At 41.6% G+C, this 14,157-nt stretch overlaps 1 long non-coding RNA gene across 1 annotated transcript; it reads left to right on the top strand.

Moving 5' to 3' along the window:
• The first annotated feature begins 12,743 nt into the window (after positions 1-12,743).
• On the top strand, positions 12,744-13,278 carry LOC131220587 (uncharacterized). Its single transcript, XR_009158710.1, has 3 exons — positions 12,744-12,955; positions 13,041-13,085; positions 13,174-13,278. It is a non-coding gene; the product is annotated as an uncharacterized LOC131220587 (long non-coding RNA).
• The last annotated feature ends 879 nt before the right edge of the window (positions 13,279-14,157 follow it).

The raw sequence follows: 14,157 nt of genomic DNA, 5'->3' as shown, positions 1-14,157 counted from the left end.
CCATCCAATTTCTGGACAGTGGAACTAGGTTGGCTGGTGTATCTCAAACCAACAATACAGCTGGGATACTGACATCAGCGAATGCTAGTGGGGCCCACCTTGATGCATGTAATCCTGTCCGACCATTCGATGGAGGGCGGGCCAGTAGCGGCTGCAACAACTGTTTCACGTGCAGCAGTAGGATTTATGGGACCTACTGTGATGTAATGCCATCCAAGCTTAGTGATCCACACCGTCCGTCAGATGTAGGTGTGCCAACATTCGCAGCAATAGCTGCTGTGCTGACATGTACAAGTTCTGTGGGCCCCACCGTCAGGTATGTGCCTCATCCAACCATCCGTATGGGTCTGCCTCGATTTGGCGCATTGCACCTGCACCATCCGTTGGCTGATGAGGGCCCTACAATGATGTATGTGTTGTAACTCCACACGTGCAGCAGCTGCACGTGTAGGGCCTACCATGATGTATGTATTTTATATCATCACCGTCCAGATTACTGGACGGTGAGACCCACCATTGAAGTATGTGTTCGATCCAACTACCATCCCTTTTTAGGACGATGGGACCCACCCTGCACGTGTGACACGTGTGGGGTGGGGCCTACCTTTGATGTATGTATTCTACATCCAGGCCATCCGTCCACTGACTGGACGTGAGCCACCATGATACATGTGCTGCATCTGCACCGTCCCACCTTAGTGCATATGTGTCATGACCACGTTGGCCATATGTTTTCTATGCGTGGGATGAGGTATGCGTTATATCCTAGCAGTTCATCCACCTCTGACGGTGGGCCCTCCCACAATGTATATATTAGATCCAAATTGTCCGTCCATTGTGGACCCACCTTATATGTGTTTTACCTCAGCCATCCACCTGTTTTGCCAGCATAGACACCACCACGATGTATATATTTGATCCACACCGTCCAGATGGTGCTGGACGATGCTGGACAATGTTTGGACGGTGCGGTTTGGACAGTGCTGATTTACATGGACAAGGGTTGGACGGTGCTGATTTGCACATTCAATGTTGGACAGTGTTGATCATCATTAGTGGCCATGCGCCCCATAGAATGAAAGTGTACAGTGATACACATGTTATACCTATAACTAGTGATAGAATTTTGGTGTGGTCCAAGCCCATTTGAGGCCCATTGGTGCGGCCCATCTATGAGGCCCATTATGATGTATTTTTTTGGCCCATGTATGGGGCCCGCCTATTTTTTATTTGAGGCCCATGTGATGGGGCCCACCTGTTGTGTATTTAAAGCCCATTCATGCGGCCCGCCTTGATGTTTTTATGGCCCATCCATGAGGCCCACCTCGATGGATTTGTAGCCCGTCTATAAGGCCCGACGTGTTATATATGAGGCACATTGGTGCAGCATACTTGATGTATATGAGGCCCATGTGTGCGGCCCATTGTGATATATTTCCGGCCAGTGTGAAGAGGCCCACTGTAACATATTTTCAGCCCATTTGGTAAGGCCCATTGAGATGTATTTGGGCCCCATGGGTTGTGGCCCATTGTGATGTGTTTAAGGCCCATGGGTGAAGCCCGATGTGAAGTATGTGTGACCGTTACGTTGCGTATGAATCCCTTATGTGGGCCACTCCTTGGGAGCAATGTTGCTTTGATGCCCACATTGATGGGCAATGATGGTTAGATGTCCTCATTGTGACCTTCCCTTAGGCCTTGTTAATCCCATTCTTACCGATTCCGATTATCGGGGTCGATTTCGATTGCCGATTCCGATTGTTCGTGACTGATTTGTCGATTCTGATTATCGATCGATTTTAATTATTGTGACCGATTTACCGATTCTGATATCGATCGATCCCGATTGTCGTGACCGATTATCGATTCCGATTGACGTGACCGATTTTTTGATTCTTATATCGATCGATTCTGATTGTTGTGACCGATTTGCCGATTCCAATTATCGATTGATTCCGATTATCGTGACCGATTGCCGATTCCGATTGACGCGACCGATTCATCGATTGCCGATTAGCGATCGAGGCCGATTATCATGACTGATTGCCGATTTTGATTGACGTGACCGATTTTTCGATTGTCATGACCGATTGACGTACCGATTTACCGATTCTGATTATCCATCAATTTTGATTGTCGTGACCGATTGCCGATTCCGATTAATGTGACCGATTTGCCGATTGCCGATTAGCGATCGAGGCCGATTATCATGATCGATTGCCGATTCCAATTGACGTGACCGATTTGCCGATTCTAATTATCGATCGATTCCGATTGTCGTGACCGATTGTCGATTTCGATTGACGTGACTGATTTACCGATTCTGATTATCGATTACTTCCGATTATTATGACCAATTTACCGATTCTAATTATCGATCAATTCCGATTTGTCGAGACCGATTTTTTAGGCCAATTTCGAGATGTGATGTTATGAGATGTGATGGACCATTGCATATGTCATTGGGTAGGTTGTTATGAGACTTCTTGATAGGCGAAAATTGTCTCACATGAGCATACAGTATACGCAAGATTGATGCATGACTGGATTGTAGGACTCATGCATCTTGCATGGTGTGTTGTGATTACTGTATGCCCTAGCGACATCAGGGTCGTAACCTCCATAGGCATGTCATGGATGGCCAGATGGGACACCGAAAATCTGTTATTAGCATCGGGCTACCATAGATGGCCCTGGGTGAAAATTCCTAAACCCTCTTAGTACTAGAGGACGCCCCAACGTTGAGACCGAGTGGATATACATGAGCGCCCGAGTGTCGATTACCAGGAGGCCGCGTCTCCCACCCGAAGGAGGGGGTGTGGCCTTACCCACCCGAGGGAGTAGGCATAGCTAAGCTGAGTTTAACCAGCTCGAGGAATGGGTCCGCTATCGACGAGTCAAGTAGGTATTGACAGACTACTGGCCAGGCGGATAGTGATGTCTCTTCCACTTACCCGGTTGTACGCTTGATGGGGCGGCAGGTGGCGTTAAGTGTACTAGACCCCGGTGATGATCCCAAAGAGGAGCCGTACTGATATGTGGACTTATTGAGTAGGAGTTGCATACTCATTCATTCATTCACTATCTACTCGGGCTGGTGGTGCGCAACCATTTGTTACATGTACCTTCGCAATGGCCGGGATTTTGGTTGGGGCGCGCGACTAACCTAAGATCAGGAGTTTACCACATTGAGTCTGACTATCCAAATTTAGGTATGGGACTGGTTTGGATAGGATTCCTTTGTGATGGACCCCATAGCCTGCGATACTACGTACTATCATCCCAACTTCACTCCATCTTGGTCATTTCATTTGCACCGCATATTGCATTGCATCATCGGCATCTGATATTTGGCTTATTGTCTTCGTATTGTATAACTAATCTACATTGCTTCATCAGTACATGATATTATTTTTATTATATTTTTGCATCGCATAACTTGGATAAGGTTGATGGTATTTATAGGCTTATCAACATGATTTTGCATTTCTCTGATATTGTATGATTTATGGGCTTGTTAGTATTTTCGCTTACTCTGATTAATCTGATATTGCTTACTTGACACTTACCTTGTGCACACACTTTCACCACCCTCTAAGCTTTCTATAAGCTTATGCACGATAGATGCGTGCAGGTGGCATTAGGTTACAGCAGCGTTGAGCTTAAAGCGTGCAGCGGACTCTTGGAGCTTTAATATCTGATATATGTATTTCCCTTTCAGCATTGTATTCAAATAATTACATTAATGGATATGTGATGATGATGTTGCCTTTATGATTTGGGTAAACTTGTAGTTATGCTTCTTACGAGATAATGTACATTGGAAAATCCTCCTTGTACGATCCCAGGATCGAAACCTGACATATGGGCACTGGGAGCCGAGAATAAGGTATTACGGAGGATGTCGGCACCAGATTCGGCGATCGGAATTCTTGTGAATCCAATTTTCGGGTTTGGGGCGTGACACCTGTGGCCAGCATACCTTAAAAATAGACGTTGTGTAAGACCCGTGTCCTAATCCGTACTGTTCCGTTAGCTTCCGCGATCCTTCCGGTCAAACTCCGGCAACCTTCGCACTGTATTCGGTGTTTGCGCACGATCCTAAGCCAGGTCCCGCGCACCGACGTCGGCTTGGTCTGAAAGTTATATCATAGCGACCGCGTCGTCGCCGCGGTTCCAACGCCGTGACTTGCGCACCGAACTGATACCCAGGCAAGAAGATGCCGATCAGCGTTTATTCCGAAGAAACACCGCGCGTTGCGAATTTTGAGGGAATCTCTACAATTAGTCCCATCAATCAACCATTAAAGCACCCCATACCTCAAGTACAACAACCCATCTCCACCTTTTTCAAAAGTCCACCATTCTTTCCACCTCACCACTCCTCTTTTCCAAATTTCAACAACAACCATACACCCTTTCACAATTTTCAACCCAAACCATCCCCCATCACTCCATCACCCATCTCTTTCTCTCTCTCTCTCTCCCTTTACAACTATCTCTCTTATTCATTTTTTTCAAAAATCCAAATCCAAGAGAGAGCACCATACGTATGAGTCCCCCATGGTGAGAAAACTTCATTTGTGAGGTCCACCTTTCCCACCCCTTCATCTCTCATCTCAACCATCCATTTTTCATCTTCCTCCATCAAAGGGTAACACAAGGAGCTAAGGAAGCCAATGGAGCAAGAAGATCTAGCGGTGGGTGTTTGGATAGGATAGTTTTTGATGTTTTTAAGATGGGCCAAGTGAGGCCAACCGATCAATGGTTTGGATCTCGCTTTGGACCCTATGATGTGGCCAATGGCCCACTTGGATCATCATGATCATTCCATGATGGGGCCATTCTCCATGGACCCCATCATGATGTTTACTTTCTTGCATATTTAAGGTCATCTAGACCATTTATTTTAGTGGAGAAAGGATCTCCACCATTGGATTTCAATTCCATGGACCCCACATGTAATGGGATCCACTTGATGTATGATTTAGTGCAAGGGAGGGCCCATAGTGCCGGGGGTCCCTCCATCACGCGGTTTCACTCTCTATCTCTCTCCCTTTTTATTTTATTTTTATTTTATTTTATTTTATTTTATTTTGTTGTATGATGAAGAGGTTGTGTGGCCCACTTGAATGGACCCCACCATAGGGTATGTATTCCATCCAACTCACCTACGAGTGGGGCCCACTTTGTGTGTAGTATACACGCCATCCTCCATGAGGTGGCCCACATAAGCAAGGCCCACCTCTAGTATATTTGCAGAGTCCAGCGTCCAGGGACGCTGGACGTTTCATGGGAAATGTAAAAGAAAAGAAAAATTAGCTTGGTTTGGGGATGGCCCACTTGTGCAGGCTCCACCTTGATGTATGTATTAAATCCACACCATCCATTCCTTCCCTAAGCCCTTTTTAGGCGTTGACCTAAAAGATGGGATCCATCAGACCTTCAGGCGGGCCATACCGTGGCAAATGGAGGTTTGCACCATTGAAACCTTTCCTAACCCTTTTATACGCAGACACAGGCCCAATATTGGGCTTGTTTTGACTGTCATGAGGCATGGGAAGCCATTGGACGGAGCAGATCTGCAAGAGGTGGATCCCACCGCAAAATCCATGGAAAATCGAAAATCAAAAAAAAAATAATGAACACATGCCGCCTGCTGTCGAGCCGCAGCAGCGCTGCGCTCACGGGCGGCGGATCGCCGCCAGTCTACCCACTGCAGTAGTGGGCCCCACGTTGATGTTTGTATGTCATCTAACTGTTCATCAGTGGCCCACTCTCTGAAGTGGGCCCATCTCAAAATCAGCCGCATCCAAGACTCAGTGGCCCACACCGTGTGAAACAGTAGAGTTGAACATTTACCTTTGAAACCCTTTTTGGGTCCACAGAAGTTTTGGATCAGGGTGAAAAATTTTGTCCCCCTTCAACTAGGTCTGCTGGACCTTATCAACGGTCCGGATGAAATATAAACATTATGGTGGGCCCCACATGGAGCCCACAGTGATGTAAGTGTTTTATCTCCACCGTCCGCCTGGACGGTGGAGCCCACTGTGTGCGTGTGTGTGCGCGTGTGTGTGTGGGTGCATGTGTGTGCTGGTGTGTGTATATATATTTATATATAATATTATATTACATATAATATATGTTATATGTATATATATAATGTTATATTATATATATAATATCATATGTTATATATATATATAATATTATATTATATATAATATATGTTATATGTATATATATATATATAATGTTATATTAAATATAATATTATATGTTTTATATATATATATATATATATGTGTGTGTGTGTGTGTGTGTGTGTGTGTGTATATTATATTATATATAATTTATTGATGGTGGGAGGCCCACCTCAGTACTTGTGACCCATGGTTGAGGCCCACTTTGATGTATATATAAGGCCCATGGGTCGAGGCCCATTTAATGTATTAGGGGCCCATGGGTCGAGGCCCATTTGATGTAATGGGGCCAATGAGTTGAGGCCCATTTGATGTGCACATGGGGCCCAATTGGTGAGGCCCATTTGATACATATAAGGCCCAGGTGAGTAGACCCATTTGATGTACATATGGAGCCCAACTGTCGAGGCCCATTTGACACGTGTAAGGCCCATAAGCTTAGGCCTATTTGATATGTTCTAAAGTCCCCGGGTTATAGCCCATTGCAATGTACATAAGGCCCATTGGTGCGGCCCACTTAATGAATATAAGGCCCATATGACTTGGCTAATTTGATGTATTTAAAGGCCCAATGGATGTACCTAAGGTCCATTGCAATGTGTGATCCCAAAATAACTTATGAAATGATATTTGTGGCAGTCGTGCCTTGGGAGCAATGTTGGTTTGACGTCCACATTGTAAGTGTAGTGTGGTTAAATGTCCGCATTATGACTTTCCCTTGGGCCCACTGTTAGGCCCATAGGTGTAATGTGTAGGCCGTCTAGGCCCATCTTCATTATAAACATCATCCACCCCATATAACATATTTAATTCATGATTCATGATCATATGCATCATACGTATGCTTGATATGAAAAATGACTGATCATAGCATAGCCTTCGGGCAGATTGTTTAGGGGCTCCCGTACAGGGGGTGTTGCCCTACATGAGCGCACGATATGCGCAGGATTTGCTGCATGGATAGTGTGATTCATGCATTCGCATTGTGTGACATGGTTACTATATGCCCTAGCGACATCAGGGTCGTAGCCTCCACATGCATATCATGGTTGGCAGGATTGGATACCGAAAATACTGTTCTACATGGGGTGCGATAGATATCCCTGGGTGAAAGTCCCTAAACCCTTATGGTACCAGGAGGTTGCTCCAACGTCTAGACCGAGTGGGTGCATGAGCGCTGGGTGCCGATTACCAGACGGTTGCGCTTTCCACTGTGTCGTGGTCGGTTGGAAGGGGGTGCGGCCTTACCCGCCCGAGAGTAGGGGGCAATGCTAGGCTGAGTTTGACCAGCTCGAGGAATGGGTCCGCTATTGACGAGCCGAGCCCGATATTGGCAGGCGGATAGTGAGGTCTTTTCCATTCACCTTATTGCGCGCGATGGGGCGGCAATCTGGTTTGGAGTGTACTAGACCCCGGTGATATTCCAGATTTGAGCCGTATTGACATGTGGACTTAGATGAGGATTTGTATGCTTGACTTGCATTTCGCATTGCATGGCCTTGGTATGGCCGACATCATTCCTTGCACCGCATGGCCTTGGTACGGCTAATGGGATTCTTAGCATTCATCAGCATGTTCCGCATTACTCTGATACTGCATGACTACATCATCACCTTGAGCATACACTTTCACCATCCTCTAAGCTTTCTATAAGCTCATGCACGACCGTTGCGTGCAGGTGACGTTGGATCGCAGCAGCGCTGAGGCTTGGACGCGTGGCTGATCTTCTTTTGGAGTTTTGGTCTATATTCATTGTATTTCCCTTATGCTCATTGTACTTGTAAAGTTTTTGATTATAGTGGAAATGTGATGGAGTTTTTGGTTGTGGTTTGTGGGTTATGCCCTTGGTTATGCTTATTACGAATCAAATTGATGTTGAAAATCCTCCTTGTAGCATCCCAGGATCGGAACCTGGCGAGTGGGCGCTGGGAGCCGAGAATGGGGTTCTACGGAGGCTGTCGGCGCCAGATTCGGCGATCGGGAATTTTGTGAGCCCGATTTCCGAGTTTGGGGCGTGACACGTTGTCCTTTCTATTGTGTGATTTTTTAGAGGAATTTCAGCATATGTTACTAGTTTGGTTGTTTTATTTTTACTTTTTGTAGTCATTTGTAATTTATTGAATTCAAGTAATAAATTTGGTATAGAGAAGGATGCCATTTGCTTTTGGATTTGGATTTTTCTTTTCATGCTATTACAACAGATCTAAAACTTATTTTTTATATAGTTTATTTGGATTTGGATTTGGATTTGGATTTTTCTTTTCATGTTATTACAACAAATCTAAAACTTTTTCCTTTTTTTATTCTTTTTTTTTTCTAAAGTTTATTTTCTTATCTGTAGATGAATTATTGCCCTTTTTGGGTTCTATAATTTATTATTTTTTTATGATGGCATCTGAATTTATGTAATCATGTTATGTAATTACATCATTATTAGAAGGCAATGGCTACGGATATTTGTCATAGCTCATGATATGGCAAATGGAGCTGGATCTCGATATACTTTTACCTACGGACATTATTCGTAGCTCTATGTAGTTTTCGCTACAGAGAATATAGCTACGGATTAGATCCATAACTATTGTTTATATAGCTATAAAAGCAATAGACGGTCGTGTTACGATTATAGTCCGTAGCTATTTGTTTTAGCTACAGCTTTTATCCCTAGCGTTTAACCCTTTTTCTGGTAGGATATAACACATATCATAGTAGGGCCCATGAAACTTCGTGATGTCCATTCACCACCATGCAATCAGCTTCCGATTTTTTCTCTCAAATCCATGCTGGATTCACTCTAGCAATTGTAAATCCAACGGGACTAGGAGGTGTGTTTGGTCTGTGATGTTTGGAAATTCCATGGTATTTTGGCCATCCAATCCCATGTTTGATATAAAATTCTTGCTATGGGAAAAATACTGGATTTAGCAAAATTTTGCTTGATGGACAATGGAATTGTAATCAACGAACCAAATTCACAACGGATATTTGTCACTTGTACACATAACCAGAATATCGCATGTAAAGCGTGTGTATGGATGGATGGCATGTATAAACACATGCATCAATGTGTGGCCCACATGTGTAGTGGATTTCAAAATCCACAGAAATCCCACATGGACCAAACGCAATTCAATGGGACCAAATCTCAACCTTTCCAACGCCCTATGGAATTTGCATGGGACCAAATGCAATTACATCCCACCTAATTCTATCTAATATCATGCGCCAAATGCCCCCTTAGCTTTTTGCCATAAATCTCTTTTTATTGTCTGGTCCCCACCATAAGAAATTATGCCTCATCTTTTCCAACCTCCAACACCGATTTCAGAATAAGGACATGAAGTACAATGGGAGATTTGATAAAGTTGCTTTAATAAGAGTGATGTGCCAATCCACCTAAAGAAAGGTATTGAGATTTTCCATTAACGAGCTTCTTTTCAAACGTCTTCACTTTTCTCCACTGCATATGTAGAAATGAGCTTGGTGCCTTCATTTTTGCATTCTCCACTAGATATGGGGAAGGTTTGAATAATCTCGTTGAGTTGAGGACTGCATGATGGCATGGCGGCATGCATTGATAAAGGTTTGCTTAAGGCACTACGTGAAAAAGGGAAAAGTAAGACGAATTTTAAGATGGTTGTGAACCGTCTCTAAAATCCCTTGGTTTAAAGATGGCTATAAACCGTCTCTAAAGTTTCAGACGGCTCTTAGCCGTCTTTTATATGAACCAAAATCGTCTTATAAATGTTGAACATCCATAAATCATTTAAGACGGTTAAAATTCGTCGGTAACTGCTCAAAAAAGATGGTTATTGATCGTCTGGAATAAAAGACGGTCCTTAGCTGTCTTATAGGCAATCATCTAAGACTGTCAAAGACTGTCTGCATCAGAGACGGTCCTTAGTCGTCTTATAGTGGTCATCTGAGATGGTCAGAGACTGTCTACATTAGGGACGGTCCTTAGTCATCTTATTGTGGTCATCTGAGACGGTCAGAGACCGTTTGCATTAGAGACGGTCTTTAGCAGTCTTATAATGGTCATTTGAGACAGTCAGATACTGTTTGCAATAGAGACGGTCATTGGTTATCTTATAAGCCAAAAACTGTCTTACCCTTCCATTGCCATGACTCCCGCACGCAAGGTAGAGCATGCCTTAACGTATGGTTACTATGGGGGCCACCTTGATGTATGTATTATGTATCCAGGCCATCCATTAGTTTCTCACTCTACATCCTTGTTATTTTATTAAAAATCGAGATTTTAGGAAATGAAGTTCAAAAAAATTGAGATTGAAAAAAATTGAGATTAAAAAAATCAAGATTTTGATAAATAATTGACATTCTGAAAAAGAAAATTGAGAAGTTTTAACAAATTATGAATTTGAATAAAAATAATAATAGAGAAGCTTAGAAAAGCAATTAACAAATTTTAAGAAAAATTGAATTAAAAAAAAAAACTGTGATTTAATAAAAATCTAGATTTTGAAAAAAAAAAATTAAGAACTTTGAATAAAGTTGATCATTTGTAAAAATAATTAGATTTAAAAAAAAAATGATATTATGAAAAAGAAAATTGAAAATATTAAAAAATTTGTAAAAATTTTGACAATTTTGAAAAAAAAAATAATTCAAAAAAGAAAATGAGATTTTGTATTTCGAAAAAAAATAAAATGAAAAGTTCAATAACAAAAGTGAGATTTTGATGGTGTGTTGTATATCCATGCCGTCCATATGTTTCTTTAGCCCAATTTTGGGCGGGGTATAAAAAAAAAAAAGTGTAGATTTAAATCTTAAGTAGACCGCACCATCGAAAAAGTGGTAATATAGTGCCATGCCATTAAAAATTATAAAGAGCCGGTCATAAGGTTTTAATAATGTTTATTTGTAATCCAACTTGTCAATTATGTAAAGAAGATCTGGATGAAGGAAAACTACAAAGATTAAATTAATCCAAAATTTTTGTGATCTTCAAAAGGTTTCTAATGGTTATTCATCACTATTTTGATTGATATGGCTCACCTAAGATTACCGAGTTCTTATGATTTGGAATCACATTCTAAAATATGATGGAAAAATATATGGAAGGTATTGATATACACAAAATATATTAAGGTAGGCTCTACGCGGTTAGGATAACACCCGCGAAGGACTTACCTAATTAGTGAAATGGTACTATAAGGTTGATTTCATGGGAACACCTCTTGAGGTCAATCTGTATGGGCCCCATCATAATGTGTGTAGAACATTAACACTATACATTTGATGTGTCCCTTTTAGGTTATGGGATATCCCAAAAATTTGTCGTATACGAAACTCAGGTGGACCATAATATCTAAAACTATATGAAGACATCCCTAAAGGATATAAAAGCACTTGGTCGGGCCCATATGAGTTTTGGATGTTGCTGAAAGTTGGTCTTACCCATCATCCTACATAGTGAATGGGCTGGATTTGTGAACCACATCTACGTGGGCCCAATAAATGATTATGAATGTTTTAATGGGAGGGTAACCCTCTCAACTATAGTATATGGTGTGGCTCACCCAAGTCAATATACTTTATGTTTAAACCCATGGCCACAATGGAATGATGCATTTGATTGATGGGGCAGATCCAAAGTTCAAGTGGACCCCACAATAGAAAAGAGTTGGATAGTGACACTCACTATTGAAACCTTCTTAGGGCCAACCATGATGTTTATTTGAGATCCAACCTGTTTATAAGTTAATATAGACATGGAATAAGGGAAATCATAAATATTAGCTTAATTGAAAACTTCTATCGGCTAAAGAAGTTTTTAATGGTAGGCATTCAATTCCAATTGTTTTATGTGGTGGGGTTCACTCAAACTTTAGATCTGCCTCATAATTTGGCTTATACTCTAAAATTATATGGTAAAATGGATGGATGGTGCAGATAAACCACATGCATTCACCTGGGTTATTGTGGGGACCACCTTGATGCATGTATTATGCATCCATGCCATCCATTAGTATTTTTATATAATTATTTGGGAAAGCCAGATTTTTAATGGTGGATGTCCAATCACTATTGTTTTCACATTGTGTGGTCCACCCAAGCTTTAGTTCATGCTCATTTTTTGAGATCAATGATAAAATTATGCTGAGAAATAGATGGACAGCATGGATGAAACAAATCGATCATGGTGGGGCCACGGAGCCATGCTAGATCCAAAGCTCAATTTACCGTTATCATTTTTCTGTTTTTAACAGTGAGGTTTGTATTTAATGTAAAATAGTGGTGACTTGTTCATAACAATAGTGGCTAAGATATAGAGTTATCCATATCATCCAAATAATTGTTCTAGTTCTAAATGGTAAATATATATATATATATATATAATAAAATCTTAACCATCCAGAAATTAGTCCCATGCACGTATGACCATTAATAGAGTTTGTGTTATTATTTAGTGGAAAACTCACATCATACGGATTTCAAATTTTTATCTTATTTGGAAGAGGATTTCCAAATCTATCCCAAATCGATCGAGCGCCCCTCTTTTCCATCTTTCCCTCTTTTCCCTCTTTCATCTTCCATCGAGCACCCACATTGAAACGGCCCCTTAGATTTCCTCCATCGATCTCCATGTCCTGTCCTGTGATGGACCCTTCATAGATGCACCTAATCAATCCTTCACTAGCCACCCATTTTTACATAGTTTGGAGCACCTCATCAATCCTTCATAGATGTACCTCATCAATCCTACTTTCATGCCATGTCTTGGAAAGGTTTGAGATCTAGACTGATCTTCTGGCATATGTTGGTTAATTAGCAAAACTTTTCATATAAATTCTTCTACTTTTCCCTCATCAGATAGCAAGGATCCTTGGCCCTCGTGGTATGATGCCAAACCCCAAGGTAAGTTCCCTCACTTATTTTTTACTATTAACTATTATAAACAGTTAGATGGAGCATGACACTCACATTTGTTTATTCTACCATATAGCTTGGATTTGTGACAAGTGATGTTGCCGATGCAGTGCAAGAGGCAAAACGTGGTCGTATCGATTTTAAAATTGACAAAACTGCCATCGTGCATGTAGGCATTGGGTGATAATCAAGAAATTCTTGCATTTTCTAATAGAATATACAAATATATAGTTTGCAGCAGATTCATTCTCTAAATGATATCCAGATAAAAGAGTTTTGTATAGGAATTCCTTCAAAGAAGAAGAAGAAATAAAAAAGAAGAATGAATGAAATCCAGATAAAAGAGTTTTGTATAGGAATTCCTTGAAAGAAGAAGAAGAAACAGAAAAGAAGAATAGGAATTACCTTCCAAAGAAGAAAAAGAGGGCCCCAAATGTAATTACTGATAAGTAGAAGGTCTTTGAGGATTATAGGAATTCGTTGAGTGGGCCTAGAACTTTAAAATTGACAAAACTGTCATCATCCACGTAGGCCTTGGGAATGTATGATAATCAAGAAATTCTTGCATTTTCTAATAGAATAATTAAGAAATCTTTAAGGATTATAGGAATTCGTTGAGTGGGCCTAGAACTTTTTATACGAGTTAGTGGGCCCAGAACTTGACGGCAAGTACTTCCTAAGGGCCTATTTGAATTTTCAATTCAGCAAGGTGTCCCAAAACGGTTATGTATCGGCCGTAACGGCCAATACGTAACGGTAACGGTGGTACCCATTATGCGTTTCGGGGTCGTATCGGCCGAGTCCATATTCTATACACTTGACGGCCGTTATGAGCCCGTTACGGGCGTAACGGCCGTTACTAACCCGTAGCGGCTGTTACGGGCCTTTAAAAAAAAAAAAAAAAAAAAAAAAAAAAAAACACACCTCTTTTCCTTTATTTTCTTCTTCTTCTTCCTCTTCTTCTTCTTCTTCTTCTTCCTCTTCTTCTTCTTCTTCCTCTTCTTCTGCAGCTGTGGCTGCGGCCCCGGTTGAGGCTGCGGCTGAGGCTGAGGCTGAGGCT

This window comes from Magnolia sinica, chromosome 12, assembly GCF_029962835.1.
Source record: "Magnolia sinica isolate HGM2019 chromosome 12, MsV1, whole genome shotgun sequence".
In the NCBI taxonomy this organism is placed as follows: domain Eukaryota; kingdom Viridiplantae; phylum Streptophyta; class Magnoliopsida; order Magnoliales; family Magnoliaceae; genus Magnolia; species Magnolia sinica.
The sequence above is the reverse complement of the archived record's forward strand: the minus strand, read 5'-3'. Positions and strand labels throughout refer to the sequence as shown.